Raw genomic sequence first — 5,599 nt, 5'->3', positions numbered from 1 at the left:
CCCTATGTGGCCCTGTGTGCTAAGACAGGCCTGCTTTTCCTGGAAACTGGGTCTGATTCATTATCTTTCCATGGCAGTCATCTGTTCTGTTGGCCTTCCCATGCCCCAAATTTCTATACTTAAATTTTTTTAATGTTTATTTTTGAGAGAGAGAGAGAGAGAGAGACAGAGACAGAGTGCAAGCAGGGGAGGGGCGGAGAGAGAGGGAGACACAGAAGCTGAAGCAGGCTCCAGGCTCCCAGCTGTCAGCACAGAGCCCGACGTGGGGCTCAAACTCACGAACCGTGAGATCGTGACCCGAGCCGAAGTCGGACGTGTAACAGGTTGAGCCACCCAAGTGTCCCAATACCCCACATTTTAAAACAGTCAGCAACATTCGTAGTTGGCCTTGGAGTGAGAGAAGAGAATCCAGTGTTGTGTTGAGTCCCCTGCTTCTCTATAGGCGCAACAGGGAGTTTTCGCTCACCTGGTCTTGATATCACAGAGATCCAGAACTTGTATCCAGCTGCCCACGTGGCATTTCTGTTGGGCGTTCCATAGGTAGCGCCACCTGCACTGTATAAAACGAAACCCCAAAGCTCCCCCCTAAACAGGTGCACATGAACACACACACACCTCTCACACACACACTCACAGCCTCTGCCTCCCCCAGCCTCCCTGTCTTCGTACATGGCATCTCCATTCTTTAAGTTGCTTAAGCCACAAAACGTACTGTCTTCCTGGACCCTTCTTCTCCCTCCATTCCAATCTGCCACCCAACTTCACCATTTCCACCACCAAGCTGGTCTCCATCCTACCATGTCTCCCCGTCTACCAGCCTCCTGTGAGCCACTATGGTTTCTAGCCTGGACGACGTCAAAGAGCCTCTTTCTCCACTTCTCCATACAATCGCCCAAGCCACCTTCTTAAACAATGAATCATAGGCCCAGAATCCCTTGCTTTAAAACATTCATTTGTACTTAGAACATGTAATCCTTTCTGTATACGAGCTAAGCCTGATCACCTCTTCAATCAGCTCTCACTACCCCCCCTTTGCTCACTCCACTCCATCCACCGTGTGTTTTCTGAGCCCCTTGCCCCCTGGAATGCCCTTCTCCCCATTCCTGGCCTATGCGGTAGACGTTCCTGGCACTCGCCAAGATTTCTGGGTCTCTCTCCTTCCGGGCTCACGTCTCCTTGAAATTAGGGGCGGCCATGAGATTTGCTTTGGCAGTGAAATGTCAGCGGACTCATGTCCCTTCAGCGGCATTCAGAGCTGGGGCACACGTCTCCACGCTCCGTTCCCCACCGCAGCGCTCTTGGAAGACGAGTGAACGTGGAGTTGCCGTAAGATCAAAGCCCCGTAGACCCGCCGAGCCACATGTGGAGGACAGCTGCTCTGAAGGGTTACCCGGATCCTCGGCCAATTTAATGCGAGTGAAAAGTCAACTTTTAATGTTAAGCCGTAGAGATCTGGGGTTGGTAGTTACCAGCTGTTTTGACTATCACAGCCTGGCCGGGAAGTTTTCATCCTTCCATTGACAGGCCTTCCCAGACTCTGCCCTAGAGCATCACACACGCTTCCGGAAGCTCAGCCCCCCTGGTATGCTCCCATAGCCTCCTTTACTCTTCCTTCGTAGATAGCTTTATCGAAATTTGTAATTGTATGTTTAATTTGTGTTTATTTGCTCATTAGCTGCCTCGCCGATCAGATTATGAACTCCACCTGGATCAGGAGCACGTCTGATCCGTTTATCGGGGAAGCTCCACGGAGCCTGTGCACAGAGCCTGCACGTAGTAGGTATGCAAACAACACTTCCTGAACGAATGGAGGAGTGAACGGATGAGTGAATGAATGAACGAACCCTCTGGTTCGTACCCCAGAAAGAATTACTGCCTATGGCAGGCACAGCCGTTCGTACCCCATTCCATCCTTCCCACACCCCCCTTTTCCCTCTTCCCCTCCTGCCTCCTGCCTTCCTGTGCCTGTACTGCCTCGGGCTCCTTTCTTTTTTCTTCTTCTCTTTCTTGCCTGTTCTCCACTTTCGTCCCTGCCTAGGATGGTGACAGAGACGGAGGGGCACAATTGGCTCTGTGCCATCTGAACTAACCGGGAGGTAGATTCTGATCCCCGGAGGAGCGAAAAGGAAAAGAGCTAGCAGCCTGTTTCTGCGCCTGCCTCGGGGCTCTGAGTCTCCAATCCCCGTTTCCTTGCGATCTGCCTGTGCGCGCCCACCTTCAGGCTGCCCCCCTCTACCTTCTCCATCTCACAGAGTGACGGGACCAGCGAGAAACCTGACAGCATCTCGGGCTCTCCCCGCCACCACGCCACACTGAAGGGGCCGCTCAGCCCTGCACACTCTATCCCCGAAACCCAGATCCTGTCTGTCCCTTTCTCTGCACCCTGCTGAGCCAGCTCCCGCCCACCCGCCCACCTGAACTCATTGCATCCCCTCCCAGCTGGCCCCCCAGGCTCTAAAGTACCCCCCTCGAGGCCTCTGATGCAGTCTGAACTAACCCCCGCTCAGACCCATGGCCCTCTTCTGCCCCTAAGGTAAGAGGCACATGCCGCAGCCCGGCCTGCCAGGCCCTTCCGACTGAGCCCAGCTGCCCCCTCTCTCTCTTTGTCCCCTGCCTTTTGCCCCTCACACCCAACACCGTGGCCATCCTGGACCGAGGCTGCTGTCAGGATTGTGTGGTAACCGTCCTGCTGAGTTTTATCTCCTGTTAAGACATGCCTCTTCAGGGAAGAGCTGCCTCCACTTAGCGAAATACCCAGATAAGCTGCTCTTTTTCGAAGATTAGGCCCTAAGATGTGGTTAGAAGGAAGTAAACAAGAGATAGCCGAACCATGATAAGAAATGAACGGGAATGTTTTCCTCCTTTTTTTTTTTTTTTTTTTTTTAATGTAAGCTGTGTTTATTGTACGTATAGAAGAGTTAAGGTGTATTTATTGTACATACAGGAGAGTGAGCGAGTCACATATGTCCCATTTCAAAAACAGTTATTTGGGGCGCCCGGGTGGCTCGGTCGGTTGAGCGTCGGATTCTTGATTTTGGCTCAGGTCATGACCTTGCAGTCCATGGGATTGAGCCCTTCATCTGGCTCTGTGCTGGCAGCTTGGGCCCTGCTTGGGATTCTCTCTCTCCCTCTCTCTCTACCCCTCCCCTGCCCAAAATGAATAAACAGACATTTTAAAAATAAAGCAAATCTCTGCGTAACCATCACCAAAGTCAAGATGGAACATGAGCAGGATCTCAAAAGCCCTCCCTTCCTGGTCACAACTTCCTGTGAGTGGGGGGCCTGGGGCAGGAAGAAACTGGAGGGGAGGACACCCCAGCACCACGGGAGGCTAAGGCAGGCGGTGGTGGAAATGGCCAAGAGGATTTGTAAGCACAGAAAGCCTAGTATTTGTATTTCAATGATCTGCTGTGTCAGCTCCGTGAGTTCGAGCCCCACGTCAGGCTCTGTGCTGACAGCTCAGAGCCCGGAACCTGTTTCAGATTCTGTGTCTCCTTCTCTCTCCGCCTGTCCCCCACTGGTTCTTGCTCTCTCTCTCTCTCTCCCCAATTGAAAAAAAAAAAAGAGGGAGGAGTCTGTCCCATGCTTGGGCTGTTCTGGGGCAGAAGTCAAGGAACACCTGTAAGATTCAGGGAGGAGAAGGAAAATTCGGAAGAAACTGGGAACTGGAGTCGGAGGAGGTCTGGAACCCGGTGCTCGTCTTCACACTCACTTCCTCATTTCACCGTCGCCATGTTCTCTTTGCAGGGCTGTGTATCCTCGCGTGCACCTTGTGTGTGCGTGATGCACGGACACTGGCCGTTGGGACCTAGCTGTTGGGATGTCGTCACAGGGACGTAAGTACCAAGAGTGCTGGGGGCCTGTAGGAGATCCACCTCGGCCCATTTTCGGGGCCAAATGCAAGTGTCATACTTCAAGGGCTTACAAGAAGAAGATAAGAGACCCACACGTGGAAGTACCAAGAGCATCCCCGTTCCAGTTCTGTTGATTATGGCTCCCCGTGCTCATTCTGGGGGTACAGGCTGTTATGGAGATGGCAGGAAATGTAAACTGGAATGAATCTGGGGGGAAATAATGCAATGCAGAGAAATTCATTGGTTGGATAAGCTTTCATGAACGTTTCCTCTTCTGAGTCGGATTAGGAGGATCCCAACTCGCGGTACTAGGTAGTAGTCTAAGGTTCCACACCATTCTGTAAATCGGGTTAGTCTTCTCCTTCCCCCACAATATCCCAGGAACTGGGGGCAAACATGGCTAGCAAGGGGGGGCGGGGGGAGCTCCGTCCCATCCAAGCTTCTGTGATGGAGGAGGAACAGAAACAGCTTGGGAGAGGCATATGCACCTTCTCACCCTGAGAAGGAAGAGCGAGGTAAACGTTCAGCCGCGTCTTGGCCCTGAGAGGTGAGAAGCGTCTGCTCTCAGGATGTTGACACTTCTCCGACTGCTAAATGGCAGGTGCCAGCAAGAGTCCAGCCTGCAGGACCTCAAGGGCTCCCACGCCGCTTTGCAAGGTTGAAGGGGGAGGCGTGCGCCCCACCAGAGGCCCTGCTGCTCAGGCGGAGTCAGCCATGGGGGTCATCCCTAGGGTCACTGCCACAGCCCCGCACCAGTAGGGGTGCCTTGGGAGTCCGTGTAGCAGCTGGAGGCTCTGGGAGGCCCCAGGACCTCTCACCCTCCCAAACAGAGTGCCTCCTGTGCCCAGGGACATGCCCTCCCCAGAGCGGCGGGGGGACCTGAAGCAAAGCGGTCGGAAATGGGTCTGCTTGGAAATGATGAGGGCAACCTAAAACAAAATTAGGCCTTCTGTTCCAGGGGCTGGGACCGTGGCCACAGCAAGATGTAAAACGCTAGATCCTGCTAACCTTCAGAAGGAGGCAGGAAAATGGGACAGGGCACAAACGTCTAACCCTCTCTACTTTTGATGTTTTTTTTTTCTTTCGGGACCTCAAGGAGCCTTTTGTCACCTCCAATCCCCTGAGTTAATCCCCATGCTGTGTGAGGGGTTTGGGTTTGGTGCCGTGGAGGAGATGACAGCACCTCACGTATGGTTGTGCCCTCCAGACGCCCAAAGTCCAACGGGACAGATAAAACGGGACCGCGGTTGTCACAGTGTCTGATAGAAATCGATAAATAGAACTAAAATGTTCTGTATTTAGAGGAAAGGAAGGTTTATGGGTAAGACTGTCAGATAAAAATCAAGATGCCCAGTTAAACTTGCATTGCAGATTAACAACGCTGGTTTCTTGTTGTTTTTTTTTTTTTTTTTTTAATATAACTACAACACAAATACTGCTTGGGACATACTGCACTAAAACATTACGCATTGTTTTGCACTGTTTATCTGAAAATCAAATTTAACTGTGGGTCCTGGGTTTTTACGCGCCCAACCTGTCTCCCCTATTTGCGGAAGACTTCATGGTGTAAATAATATTCCATCTGAGTTTCCAAACATGGGCAGGACGGGGACGTTTAGAGAGCCGTGGTCTGCCACAGGGTCAGGATGCCCTCCGACCCCCTGCAGAGACTTCCTTCTGCACAGTCGCAAAGGGAAGCTCTGCAGGTTTAACAGGAGGACAGGAAATTTTATTTCTGCGGCCTG

The 5,599-nt window shown here is 52.3% G+C and overlaps 1 long non-coding RNA gene across 1 annotated transcript; it reads left to right on the top strand.

Annotated features, from left to right (window-relative positions):
- The first annotated feature begins 1,499 nt into the window (after positions 1 to 1,499).
- On the top strand, positions 1,500 to 5,220 carry LOC125168375 (uncharacterized). Its single transcript, XR_007153114.1, has 4 exons — positions 1,500 to 1,582; positions 1,676 to 1,780; positions 3,748 to 3,836; positions 4,951 to 5,220. It is a non-coding gene; the product is annotated as an uncharacterized LOC125168375 (long non-coding RNA).
- The last annotated feature ends 379 nt before the right edge of the window (positions 5,221 to 5,599 follow it).

The sequence above is a fragment of the Prionailurus viverrinus genome, chromosome A1 (genome assembly GCF_022837055.1).
Source record: "Prionailurus viverrinus isolate Anna chromosome A1, UM_Priviv_1.0, whole genome shotgun sequence".
NCBI classification, from domain to species: domain Eukaryota; kingdom Metazoa; phylum Chordata; class Mammalia; order Carnivora; family Felidae; genus Prionailurus; species Prionailurus viverrinus.
This window is presented reverse-complemented; position numbering and strand designations above follow the sequence as displayed.